Genomic DNA, 15,019 nt, shown 5'->3' with positions numbered 1-15,019 from the left:
CCCTGTGCAATGCCGGGTTGACCCAAAAAGAAAAAAAAAAGTGCATTAAAAAACCAAGCACCAAGAAATTAAATTAAGCAGGAGATGTAGAGTCATACCTTGAAAATTATGTCTCTACTAAAATAAATAGAGGACATAAGATACTGTAAAAATATTTTATGATCATGAATTGGAAGAATCAACATTGTTAAAAAGACTACCCTAGGGGCTGGAGCAATAGCACAGCGGGTAGTGTTTGCCTCGCACGTGGCCAACCCGGGTTCAATTCCCAGCATCCCATATAGCCCCCTGAGCACCACCAGGGGTAATTCCTGAGTGCATGAGCCAGGAGTAACCCCTGTGCTTCATCAGGTGTGACCCAGAAAAACAAAAACAAAAACAAACAAACAAAGGCTACCCTACTCAAAGCAATCCCTACCAAAATTTCAATTGCATTTTTCAACAACATAGAACACAGACTACTGAAGTGTCTATCAAACTGTAAAGCCTTTCTAAACAATCAAAGAAGTTACAGGTGTAAGGAAGATGTATTCCCTGTATTCCATGACTTTGTACTATTAAGTATTCCCTGAACTTATACTATAAAGCTATTGTAATGAAAACAGCATGGTATGGAATTAAAGCTCAACACTGTGACCAATATAACAGAATCAAGAACCCAAAGATGAATCTCAAATGCACATGACAAAGGAGCTACAGGATGAAATTCACGATGAAAGAGCTAAGTACATAAAATGCAGGAAGAGAAGCTTCCTTCAGTAAGTGATGCTGAAAAACTGACTAGCCACTGGCCAAAGACTGACATTGAACCTTACACCATGCATGAATTTAACTTTTAATTAATTAATTAATGACTTAGATGTTAAAAATCCATCAATCATGTACAGCCTCATGGTTCTCCATAACTTTTAGAAGGAGTGAACATATCAGGACTCAAAATTAGTAGTTTTCAGGAGAGAGAGAGAGAGAGAGAGAGAGAGAGAGAGAGAGAGAGAGAGAGAGAAAGAGAGAGAGAGAGGTGAGGGGATAGCAAGAGGAAATGTACACTTGTGGAGGGATGGGTGTTGGAACATTGTATGACTGAAACCCAATCTTGAATAGCTCTGTAAATGTGTATCTCATGGTGACTCAGTAAAAAATAGATTTTAAAAAAAGTAGTAGTTTTTGATTGACAATTCTAAACTACTAAGTTCCAATACTTAAGGAACATCTAGATAATAGCTTCTTCTTTTTTGTTCGTTTGCTTTGTTTTTGGTTCACACTCAGCGGTGTTCAGGGCTTACTCCTGGCTTTGCACTCAGGGACCACTCCTGGCAGTGCTCATGGGACCATATGGGGTGCCAGTCAGTGGCAGGAAAGATAAGTATCCTACCCACTGTAGTATGGTTATGGCTCCAGCCTTCCGGGGTGTGTGTGTGTGTGTGTGTGTGTGTGTGTGTGTGTGTGTGTGTTGTACTTATCTCCTAGCTCTGTGCTCAGAGACCATGTAGTTTTGGCAATCAAATTTGGGTCCACTGCATGCGGGACACGTACTTTAACCCCTATCTCTCTGGCCCGATACTTTTAATCTTTAAAAGTCTAAGATTCTACATGAATAAAGTATGGTTATAAGAATTTCCCTTTTCCTTTTTAAGTGTAGAAAATTTATCAGATCCACAGATTTAAAAAACTGTTGGCAACAGAATGTCTCATTGTGTGTGTCTTACAGAACTAAGCAAGAACCCAGAAACATCTTTGTGGTAAAATCTTTCTGAGGGTAAAGGAACATTTGAAAAATAGCCTTTTGCTTCCAAAATTCTGAGGTTACTCATCCTCCAATTCCCTGAGATCATTAAGACCTGTTTGTTTGCCTTTCTGTTGTGCATAAGGAAACCAAACAATGCCTTCTTGTTTCCCAATATGGTCATAACTCTTAGCTCAAACTTCTGTCTAGGGAATCACTCTACCACATTGAAGAACATTTTTTCTCTCTATTTTTTTGTTTCCATAAACTATACATCCATAAAAAGGGGTCAAAGCTTTTCTAAGGGTTTTAACTCAGATGTTAAAATGCAATAATATATGAGTTTACAGTGGAGTAGATTTGCACTTAATTTATATAATGAGCAGTAATATTTTGGCTACCTACTGTATGAATGCAAATAAATAAGCAAATAAAAATGTGACAAAGCCTGTGAGTAAGGGAACTTCTGAGTAATATCAAATAGCATTTTAAAATAAGATTTAAGTTCTCTTAAGATATTATGGTTAGAAGTACGCATATAAAATTAATATTTAATGATGGTTGAATAATATATTATATAATTATATCTATTAATTATTATATTATATATAATATAAATATATTATATAATAACAATATAAAAAAATAACATGGCCAACCTGGCTGACCCAAGTTTGATTCCTCCGCCCTTCTCGGAGAGCCCGGCAAGCTACTCACAGTATCTTGCTTACACGACAAAGCCTGGCAAGCTCCCATTGACGTATTTGATACGACAAACACAGTACCAACAAAGTCTCACAATGGAGACGTTACTGGTGCACGCTCAAGCAAATCGATGAACAATGGGAGGACAGTACTACAGTGCTATGGTTGAATAAATAAGTGTTAGAAATTTAAGACAACGCAGTATCACTCATCTCAAAAACCCCAAGTAGGTGGAATATCAGTGATAAACTTGTTATTTATATAAAATTTCAAAACAAAAACAATACATCTCCCTGATGATTAATGATGTAGAGCATTTTCTCATGTGCTTTTTTGCCATTCGGATTTCTTCTTTGAGAAAGTTTCTGTTCATTTCATTGCCCCATTTTTGGATGGGGTTGGATGTTTTCTTCTTGTGGAGTTTAACCAGTATTTTGTATATCCTGGATATCAACCCCTTGTCAGATGTGTATTCGGTGAATATCCTTTCCCATTCTGTAATCATCAGGGAGATGCAGATCAAAACCACAATGAGATACCATCTCACACCTCAGAGACTGGCCCACATTCAAAAGAGCAAAAGCAACCGATGCTGGCGTGGATGTGGCGAGAAAGGGACACTCCTTCACTGTTGGTGGGAATGTCGACTGGTTCAGCCCTTCTGGAAAACAGTATGGACGATTCTCAAAAAATTAGAAATTGAGCTCCCATTTGACCCAGCAATACCACTCCTGGGAATATATCCCAGAGAGACAAAAATGTATAGTCGAAGTGACATCTGCACTTGTTTGTTCATTGCAGCACTCTTTACAATAGCCAGAAACTGGAAGAAACCTGAATGCCCAAGAACAGATGACTAGTTAAAGAAACTTTGGTACATCTACACAATGGAGTACTATGTAGCTGTTAGAAAAGATGAAGTCATGAAATTTACATACAAGTGGTACAATATGGAAAGTATCATGCTAAGTGAAATGAGTCAGAAAGAGAGGGATAGACATAGAAAGATTGCATTCATCTGGGGGATATAAAGTAACAAAATATGAGATTAATACCCAAGAATAGCTGAGATCAGCACCAGGAGGATTACTCCATAACTTAGAGGCCAGCCAGGTATCCTAGAGGAAAGGGCAGTTCAGATAGAGAAGGGAGCACCAAATAAAGGGTGTTTGGAGGATCCTCCCAGGAGGGGAGATGCATGTCGAAAGTAGACTATGGACTGAACATGTTTGCCACTCAATGCCTCTTTTGCAGACCACAACACCCAAACGGAGAGAGAGAACACAGGGGATTGCCCTGCCACAGAGGCAGGGGGGGATGGGGGGATGGGGGTGGGGGGATATTATCCATGGTGGTGGAAAATGGGCACTGGTGGAGGGATGGGTATCTGATCATTGTATAATCGAAACCCAAGCACAAAAATTTGTAAATCTACAACTGTACCTCATGGTGTTTCACTAATAAAAAAATAAAAATAAAAAAAAAATAATACAAAACAGTAAGTTAGAGCAGAAAAAGACATTAGAAATTATATAGCTTTTTCCCTCTCAATAAAATGAGCATCTAAAACTAGGAATACCAAAGAACAGCTGATTTCCTAGCTGTTCTGGAGAGAAGATTAAAATATACTCTGGAAAACTACAAAACTAAATGGTTATTGTATAGCTTAGTCAACAAGAGATTGATAATCTTGTTCTTTCCCAAGCTACTTTTGGAACAAATGTGATTATATTCTCTTTCATTAGTTCTGATTTCAGAATGGGGAGTGTTTAGTTTTTTTCTATATTTGTTGAGTGCTATTATATCTATTACACTGCTGTGTCACTGTCACTGTCACTGTCCTCCCATTGTTCATGGGTTTTCTCAAGCAGGCTCAGTAATGTCTCCATTGTGACAATTGTTACCGTGTTTGGCATATTGAATACATCATGGGTAGCTTACCAGGCTTTGCCGTGCGGACGAGATACTCTCAGTAGCTTGCCGGGCTCTCGGAGAGGGGTGGAGGAATAGAACTCAGGGCGGCCTTGCAAGGCAAACGCCCTACCTGCTGTCTATCGCTCCAGCTCACATTACTGCATATGAGATATAAAATACATTCTCTCATCTTTTAAATAGTTCACATTTATATATTGGATCTAGTAGGCTGACATACAAAAAAGAATATCAAGCCATAATGAAATAACTTGAGTATTATGGCAAAGGGTTATTAAAACCAACAAAAAATACAATGAATATAGAGAAAGATCTGATTTCATGAAAGTCAGCTTTATAGAGAGGAAACAATTAAACCACTCTCCAAAAATTGACTACTATTGGGAAAGATGGAAAGTGACTGAGGTTATCATACAGTAAAAATGTTAAAAAATTGTTCTCTCTCTTCTTTTGGGTGCTTGGTTTGCAAAAGAGGAATTGAGTGGCAATCATGTTCGGTCTATAGTCTACTTTCAGTATGCATCTCCCATCCTGGGCGGATCTTCCCAACACCCTTTATTTGGTGCTCCCTTCTCTATCTGAGCTGCCTTTACCCCTAGAGTATGCAGCTGGCCTCCAAGCCATGGAGTAAAATTTATGGTACTAATCTCGGCCACTCCTGGATGTTAATCTCTTATTTTGTTACTTTATGTTCCCCAGATGAATGCAATCTTTCTATGCCTATCCCTCTCTTTCTGATTCATTTCATTTAGCATGATACTTTTCATGTAGTGTAGAGAGAAAGTATGTGGGAAATTGTCTGCCAGGAGGCAGGTGGTAGGTTGGATTGGGGGGGTGTATACTGGGGAGATTGGTGGTGATGAATGTGCACTGGTGGAGGGATGGGTGTTTGAACATTGTATAATTGTGACTCAAACATAAAAGCTTGCAACTGTATCTCAGTTATTAAATAAAATAAAATTTAAAAAAATTTAAAAGTGTTAAAAAATTGGTTTGCATTCTGTTTGAATTTAGGACTGGTGCAAGATTAGCTCTGTTAATGCTCAATTAAAAAAATACATATAAATACTTGTTGAAGTAACTTCAATTGTTTGTAATGTCCTCCAAACTTAGCAAAACCAAATATTTCCATTTTTAATCTCTTTAAAACCAACTCTCCTTTTCCATGTATTGGAGTGATAGCAAAGCAGGTAGGGCGTTCGTTCGCCTTACACGCGGCCAACATGGCCGACCCGAGTTCGATTCCTCCACCCCTCTCGGAGAGCCCGGCAAGCTACCGAGAGTATTCGATATGCCAGACACAGTAACAGCAAAGTCTCCAATGGAGACATTACTGGGCCCGCTCGAGCAAATCGACGATCAACGGGAGGGCCTTTACCTTTACCTTATCTGCTTTTAAAAGCTAACAGCTAAATTTAGTATAAATTTTTCATGATACTATATATTTACATATACTAAATTGCTAGGCATTTGTTAAACCTTCTGTAACTATTTAATCAAAGTTCTCATAAACTTCTGTCTTGGTCTATGCCATTACTATTGAATTATCCCCCCAAACTTTAATTCATGGAAACATTTCCTCATGTTATTCAAAAAAAACAGCAATATTTTTGTGTAGGGCAGGTCTATTGAACTTTGAACCTGTTACAGCAAACAAAGAAAAATCAGATCTCCGCTATTTGCCTTACAGTGCTTTTTGGGATGACATGTTACTTATTTAATAAATTGTCTTACTCTGAGCAAATACTTGTAAAAACCTTTAAACTTAGTCACAGTTTAATGAATACTGACTATGAGCTGACTATATACATGGTTGCAAGTATTAGATTTGTGAGGGAATAAGTATGAGAATTCTATAAATTTTTACACACTATGTTTCTAGACACACACCCACACACTTATTTGTTTCGTTTGGTTTTGCTTTTTGAGTCCCACCAGTAGTGCTCAGGGCTTATTTATGGTGCTTTTCTCAGGGATCATTCTTGGCAATCAATGCTCAGGGAACCATATGATGTACCAGAGATCAAATCAAGGTTGGCCACAAGCATGACAAGGGTATTATCGCTGTAGTATCTCTCCACTCATAGATATATTGTTTTAAAAACCCTCTATTTAGGAAATGCTCTTTCTAAGTTCCTAGAACACAGCATATAGTTGAAGAAGCAGGATTAGAAAGAAAGGGCCACTATCTCTCAGGGAAATAAGCACAGATGTGTGAATCAAGCTGCTCTTTCCCACAAACTCTACAGCTCCTCTGGAGCACAGGAAGGGGTAAACATCCACTGAAAAATTAACCACATGTTAGTATTGAAAAGCTGCCAGGAACACAGACAGTCCTTGAGGATTTCCTCCAAATCAATAATGATGGAGCCATGCGGTGGGTCAAGAGAATGGCACATCTCGCACTCGGAGTTCACAAGACTCAGTATTTTTATTCATACCAAAAGAAAAACTCGGAAAACAAACAAACAGCAGTGGGAATCATACCAATAACACTGGCCATCTGACATTTCTAGATGAATGCAAAGAGAAAAAGTGGTTCATTCTTTGAGTCACCCTCTCATTTATTGAAATCCCTGGGAGGCAGAGGAACTGTGTTTAGGCAGTAGACACAAGTATTATAAAGCCCCCTGGTGAATTGACTGCTGCATTTTGCTGATTTTTAAAAATAATGACATTATTATGCCATGTCTTAGCAAAAATATTTCACGCTATTGCGGTCAAAATGATTGCAGTTTAATGAATATAAAACAAAACAACCTAATACCCCTCCCCACCTCCACACACACCAAAAAGTATTTTAAAAGTGTTTTCCTGTTTCTGTTTGTTTGGGGGGCCACACTCAGCCATACTCAGGGTTTACCCTGGGCTTTGTGCTTAGCAACCACTTCTGGCAGTGCTCAGAGAACCATATGTGGTTCAGGGGCCAATCATGGGTTGACTGCATACAACCCGGGCACTTTGCCCACGGTTTTCTCCCTCTAACCCCTGACTTTTTGTTTAAATGGTCCAATAGGATTGTATAAAATTTGGTATCCAAGCTATTTCAAGTAATTGATAAATAAAACATTTGTTTCCAGAAAGAAGTATAGCTATCTTGTGAACAGCACATAAAGCTGATAAGCAACACTCAACAAACTTCTTATTTTATGAGCAATAATAGCATTTTATAAATTGCATATTGCTATAAACTTATGAAATATTTTTAGCACTATTAGCAATTTCGGACGAAATTTTTAAAATTAATTTAGTTTTTGCCACATTCAGCAGTGCTCAGGGCTTTCTCCTGGGTCTGTGATCAGAGATCAGTCCTGGTGGGATTCTGGGACCATCTGAGATTCCAGAAATAGAATCTATGCAAGGCAAATGTCCTACCCACTGTACTGTTGTTCTGGCCACAGATAGAATTCTTATTGCACATTCATTCAAGTGAGACCAAATCTTTGTCTCATTTACTCACTCTGTGATATCTTTTTTTTTTTTAATTTCTGGGAATATAGAATTTAATGATTGAGGAACACTCATAAAACATTTCCAAACTTTTTCTGGGCTGGAGTGATAGCACAGCGGGTAGGGCGTTTGCCTTGCACACGGCTGACCCAAGTTCGATTCCTCTGCCCCTCTCAGAGAGCCAGGGAAGCTACCGAGAGTATCTTGCCCGCACGCAAAGCCTGGCAAGCTACCTGTGATGTATTTGATATGCTGAACACAGTAACAACAACACTCGCACAATGTTACTGGGCCTACTCGAGCAAATCAATGAACAACAGGAGGGCAGTGCAGTGCAGTGCAGTGCAAACTTTTTTTTTCTATGCTTAAAGAAAACATTTAGAATGTTTTTGACTTTAAGCATATCTGATAACCGAGGCTGGGGAGAGCCCCCCAAGAATCAAGGTACTACTGGAAACCTGTGTGCTTCTGTTCTCAGATCTCTTTTTTATTATTTTTCTCTGTGCTTTACATTGTACAGAGTTCTGTGTTGTTGACTGATTCTATGTATTTATTGCTTTTCTTTAAAAAGTCCCTACGCTTGCCTCTTACCCTAGGATTTCCTGAACTTTTCCTGAAGTTGCTTACAAGATCCTACCCAAATAGTTTCCTGTCATCAGGTCAGAGCCACGGTACAATAGGCTGGAGCGCATACTTTGCATGCAGAAGGCTGGGTTCAATCCCTGGCATTGCACATGCTTCCTGAACCAAGACTAGCCCCTGTGCACAGCCAGGTGTGGCCCAAATGTCATTATTATGCAGATAAAGCCCAAATTTTACACTGTGGTTAAGTACTTATTTCTTTTTTGGCGGGGTACACTCTGCACTATTCTGTTGTGGCTATACCAATGTAAGCCTCTTTCTCTATCCACCAAGGCAATCATTGATGCTTTTTACAAATAAACCCCATGTTTCCAGATGCCATGCCATGCTTCCACCAGCTAATCATGCATTAACTTCTTTTCAAGCATTTTCATACACTTCTGTTCAATTTCTGGTTCTTAAGACCACAGTCTTAAGTCTGATACTGTAGACTTTTTGTACAGTCTTCATAGCTTCCCCCAGATTGCTCTAGTCTTCACTAATTTTTCTTTTTATGAAACTGCATTGCCATTCAGGGGAGTGTATAATTCTCACCAATTGTTTTTTAATTCTATAGAACTGAGCTTTCTTAATATATGGGTTTAAAAAACAAAACAAAACAAAACAGACAGATCCTTCTTGATCTGCTACCGTGTATCAGTTTGAAATCTATCCTACTCTACAGTGCAGAAGTCACTCCTGCAAGTCCCATGGAAATATTCTTTTCATTCTCAAGGGCACTGAAAGCAATAAAGACGGACTGTATTTTGCTTATCTGTGTACTAGTGTTGAGGACCACTAGTAAAGTTCAGGTGGAATTAAAATAAACACACACACATATATGTAACTGTTGTCATTATGTAGCAAATTTATTATTGAGCCTTCAGGCACTGAAAGCAAAAATAAACATCGTTTTTCACTTATCTTTTGATATACCAATCACAGTGTAGAGCACAAAGTAATATTCAATAACATTATTTTTCCTTGTTAAAATCATACTTATTTTTGGCACCTCTTTAATTCTTTTTTTTTTCTTTTTGGGTCACACCCGACTATACACAGGGGTTACTCCTAGCTCATGCACTCAGGAAATTACTCCAGGCGGTGCTTGGGGGACCATATGGGATGCTGGGAATCAAACACAGGTCAGCCACGCGCAAGGCAAACGCCTTACCCGATGTGCTATTGCTCCAGCCCCAATTCTTTTATTTTTAGTTGTTGGACAGGGGCAAGGGAGATTTGGACCACAACCAACAGCATTCACAGGCTACTTTTGGCAGTGCTTGAAAGATCATATGTATTCTGCGAATCAAACTGGGGTCAGTCACAAGTAGGACAAGCTCCTTAAGTTCTGTACTATCTCTCCAGCTCTAACATCTCTTTATATAATGATACCTCTCAAAAGGATCATGAAAATATTGTTAGCAAAGTGTAACTCTAAGAATAATGATTTGGAAAATTAATTAAAAATATTTTAAATTAATTAATGGGAAACACAAAATTTCAAAATCAAAAATTTGCTGATTTACTATCTTTTTCTTTTAGCCCTACATCTCATATTTAAGTACTATCTTATTCTTTCCAGAGCATGTAATAATCTTGACCAAATACTAATATCACCAAGTGGTCATTAGCCCTTTTAAAAAATGATTAAAAGACTTTATCCACAAGTTACATGGTCACGGTCCTCCCATTGTTCATCGATTTGCTCGAGTGGGCCCAGTAACGTCTCCATTGGAGACTTTGTTGTTACTGTGTTTGGCATATCGAATACATCATGGGTAGCTTGCCAGGCTCTGCCGTGTGGGCGAGATACTCTCGGTAGCTTGCCGGGCTCTCCGAGAGGGGTGGAGGAATCGAACTCGGGTCGGCCATGTTGGCTGCATGCAAGGCAAACGCTCTACCGCTGTGCTATTGCTCCTTATCAAAGTCTCTGGTGGTGGATCCTAAGCATGAGTATTTTATAAAGCAATCCAAGTAATTCCAATGTGAAGTCAAGGTTCTTCCTTTGAGCAATAGTTCTCAAATTAGAGATCAGGTGAAAGTTCTTTAGGGAGTTTGTTATAAATGGAAAGTCTTTTCTTACTACAACTGAGATTCTAATCCAGCAAGTTTATCTGAATATCCAGATGTGATTATTCTGCAGGTAGACTTTGAGAAATAACCCAAGAAAAATATCAGATTCTAAAAAATAAATGTAAAAATACAAGCATAAAAGCAAAAATGAGACCTACATTTCCAATGCAGCTTAATCACCCTTCAGCTGTGTGTATGAATATTCAAGGTATATACTAGGCTTATATCCACCCATTTTCATCCATTAGCATTAGAAGCGGTATTCTATTCTCAATAAGAAAGGCAATGCTCAGTTTTAAAGGTGGATCTTTAAAAGGTGATGTTTTACATCAGTGTTTAAAAGATGATGTTTTACATCAATCATTGCTGGAAAGACTTTGGTAATGAAGAAAAAACATGGCAGTAAGAAAGGATTAAAATATTTTAAGTTTTGGAAAATAGGAGATGTCTATGGCATTTGAGTAAGTAGTTCCAGTCAAGTGATAGTGGGAAGATAGTTACATGAAGTTTAAGCAGGAGGTGAGAAAATAAAGACAATCTTCTAAGACTGGTCTGATGAAAAGCTGGGCTGAGAAAGGAAACAGTTTAAGAGTAGTTGCTATGTGGTTAAGGACTTTGACCCAAGTTCCTTTCCTCTATCTTGCTGCAGCTGTCTGTGCTACCTCTCTTTTTCTTTTCCTTTTGCTAAGATAAGGGAGGAAAAACAAATTTTAAGAGAAGGTGCCAGTTCAGAAGGAAAAGTTGATCACATAGAAATTTAGAAGCACTGGGACTAGACTGAGAGCACATTGGGTAGGATATTTGCCTTGCACACGGCCGACCGGGGTTTGATTCTCAGCATCCCATATGGTCCCCCGAGCACCGCCGGCAGTAACTCCTGAGTACAGAGCCATGAGTAACCCCTGTGCATCACTGGGTGTGACCCAAAAAGCAAAAAAAAAAAGAAAGAAAGAAAGAAAGGAAGGAAGGAAGGAAGGAAGGAAGGAAGAAAGAAAGAAAGAAAGAAAGAAAGAAAGAAAGAAAGAAAGAAGGAAAGAAAGAAATTAGAAAGATTGGTTCAAGAAAGAGGAAAGAGAGATGGGAAGCAGAGAGATCAGATCGAGGTGCCGGTCCAACAAGGGAAGAGGGATTCTGACTCTATTGACTGACAGGAAGAATTGTGGAGAGGCACAGGTGCTCACCAGTAGGGAGAGAAGAGGAAGCTGATGGGAATTTTGGCCCATGACTCTACTTTCAAGTCTCACTGTGGAAAGTGTGTTAGGGTGTTTTGGGGTAAGGGTGTCCAGCAAGTCATGAAGGAATTGGTGACAGAAATAATTGGAATTGTCACTTAGGGGAAAGGAGGGAGGACAGGCGAGGGGCATCACATTTCTACAAAAGAAACTTTTATTGAGGTAGGTGAAGGCCAGGGAAAAGCAAAAATTTTGTTCTTCTTCCATAAACCAATCACAAATCCCTGCACGATGTGTGAGATTGGAGCAACCAAGAAATAGCCAAGTCTGAGTTCCTGATTCCCGACTATCTACACGATGAATCCTATTATAAACTCTGAGTCTTTTGCTTTCTTTACATGAAATGCAAAGTAACAGAATTTTGCTTTATCTCTAAAAGTGACAGAGTGAAATGAGATTATGAGATTATATGATGTTAACTCTAATTATGGATGATATTAGGGAACATTGGTATTTATAGGGCTTTGGAACTATAAATTTTCTAAGACATTCTGTGCTGACTTAAAAAAAAATCTCTTTCAGAAACAAGTTTTTGAAAAAAATGACACAAGTTTTCCCAATTACTCATTGCTTATCTGAGGGAGAAAGAAAAGAGGGCGATCCTATAGAGTCATTAATACGATGACAAACTGACTTAATGCCAAGCTTACAAATAAGAATGGTATGCTTGGCAGTGTTCTCATAACTGGCTAGAAATACAGGTCAAATAGAATAGTGACTAAACCATTACCCTCTAAGCAGAATAGATCTCCATAATCCATGATGTAATAATTCTAGTTTTCAAGTATACACCATGAGAAACAGTCAGTTTAAAGGGACGCAATGAAAAAAGGGACCCTCATGCATACTTAGTGGGAACATCACCTGGTTTAGCCTCTGTGGAAAACAGCACTGAGAGTTCTCAAAAATTTAAAGCTACAACTTCCATCTGACCCAGTAATTCCATAACTTGGCGTATATCCGAAGAACACAAAAACATTAATTCCAAAAAATGTATGCACATTTGTGTCACGGTGGTGCTATTTAACAATAACCAAGATCCAAAAGCAATCCAAATACTCAATGACACATGAGTGGAAATGACACTGTGGTCTATATACCTAGTGGAATACTACTCAGCTATGAGAAAAAATTCAATCATATTTTTTTTTGCTGCAATTTGTATTGAACTAGATGTTTGTTAAGAGAAATAAATCTGAGGGAATAAGTGATAAATGTCCAATGAACTCACTCATACATGGTATATAAAGAAACAAAAAAAAGGACAAAGAATGGACAATGGCCAATGGGAAAAAAATCCTAGGGCTCTGATGACAGGACTAAGGAACTGAAAGTACCAATCAGGTAGAAAGTGGGGGGATTGGCTATGGATGGGGTAGACTATAAGTGACTTAGGCAGTGCGGAAATTTGTGACTTTTGGTGGTTGTGGAGGTATAGTAACTTCTACACCAAAGACATAAGCATTAATAGTACTCTCAAACAATATTACCTCAATGATAATAAAATAAACCAAATGGCATTTCTAACGTGTACATTCAAGTGGAAACTTTTAAATAATATATTTTAATTTATAGTCACAGAACTTTTTTTTTAAAGCGTGGTGGATTTTATTTATTTATTTTTGGTTTTTGGGTCACATCCAGTGATGCTCAGGGGTTACTCCTGGCTCTGCACTAAGGAATCACTCCTGGAGGTGCTGGGGGACCATATGGGATGCTAGGGATCGAACCCGGGTTAGCCACGTGCAAGACAAATGCCCTACCTGCTGTACTATCCCTCCAGCCCCCTAGCCAGAGTACTTTTTAATTAATCATCTCATGTCAGGGTGTGATCCCCAAAACATTGAAATAGTTTTCAATCCACTTTCAAAGACATCCTAAAAGTTAATCACATATTAAACTTCAACTTGGTTCTCAGAATTTTCAAATATATATTTTACCCACTTCCTCTTGTTGGGGCCATTTCTAGTGTTTCTCAAGTTGAAAAGTTGGGAACTGAAGCAAATAGACTGTTTTCACTTTAACAAAAATATCAATCAAGGCAAAAATAGGGGAAGGAAATAAAGGAATGCTAGTGTTTTTTAAGGCCAATTGCCTGATTGGCATTATATATGCTCTGGTTTTCTATATTGATTTCTTACATGTCCAAGAAACTTGCAATATTAGGTGAATGTTTAGTCAGTTGCGTATATACTGAATGTAAAAAAAGTTTTCTTGAATTCTTATATTTTCTTGCAGTCAGTACACAGAAATCCATTTTGCAGATTATTTAAATCAAATGAATTATTTTTCTTATCAAGTAATAAGGTTTATTCTTGTGATTAATTCTTTTTTTTTCTTTCATCAAATCACATCAGCACACATGACCTCATGTAACTGTTATGCCTAAGGTTTAAAAGGTCTATAAGCTTAGGTGTAGCAAATGATATTGTATTACTCTGGTTTATAGCTCTACGGTAGATCTGTAGGAGTCTCTGGGGATGTCTTTTAGATGGATGGTGTGGGTACAGATGACTGTTTTAAACTTCCAACCTATGAAATTTCTCGCCAGCCAACAACAGCAGGTCATAAATGTACAAATTGATTCAAATCACAGAATCAGGAAGTTGCCTGGGGTCTTGGAAGCAATTTGATGCTGATGAAGCAACAAAGCAGAGTCATGCCTGTTTTAGACAAATGGGTCCCTGATCTGATTTTAAAACTCTCCAAGGAACTGAATAATTTTGAGATCCTTATAAAGTCCTCAGGAGGAATGAATTGCTGGATGATTTATCCTCCATACTCATGGTTCTCTTTTATGGTATTATACAATTTACTATATACGAAATTGGCAGTTTCCCCATCTTCAATGGAAGGAGATTGAGTGGTTTGCAGACTCAGTTGTGCATTAGCAACCTTGAAAGCTTTAAACAAATCACCCCACTCTGAGCCAACAACACGAAGTTCTCTTCGCATAGTCTAGCACTGGCATTTTAATGTGCCACCAAGAGTTGACAACACACTTCTAATGTGTGGCCTTTGCTGGTGACAGGTACTATCTTCGTAGACTGAATGTAGAATATCTTCTTCTTATGATTAAAAATGTACCATCTTTTCCTTAGTTGTTTCCCTGGAGTCAATGTCAACAAAACATCTAGCTTAAATGTTTTAAAACAAGTCCTGTCATGTTAGTTCCCCAACTTGAAACAATCCAAAGGCTCTCAATAACTCGAAGCCCAAGTTTCACATGACTAAGAAGTTGTTGCAATTTAGCCTATCCCTACAACTATCTCCACTCACG

General features: G+C 38.3%; 1 protein-coding gene across 2 annotated transcripts in view; it reads right to left on the bottom strand.

Moving 5' to 3' along the window:
• DLC1 (DLC1 Rho GTPase activating protein) overlaps window positions 1-15,019 on the bottom strand; it is a 461,166-nt gene that overhangs the window by 380,008 nt on the left and 66,139 nt on the right. The window lies entirely within an intron of this gene.

Source organism: Sorex fumeus, unplaced genomic scaffold (genome assembly GCF_029834395.1).
Source record: "Sorex fumeus unplaced genomic scaffold, SorFum_2.1 ptg000024l, whole genome shotgun sequence".
NCBI classification, from domain to species: domain Eukaryota; kingdom Metazoa; phylum Chordata; class Mammalia; order Eulipotyphla; family Soricidae; genus Sorex; species Sorex fumeus.
Note: the sequence above shows the minus strand (reverse complement) of the source record. Positions and strands in the feature narration are given on the sequence as shown.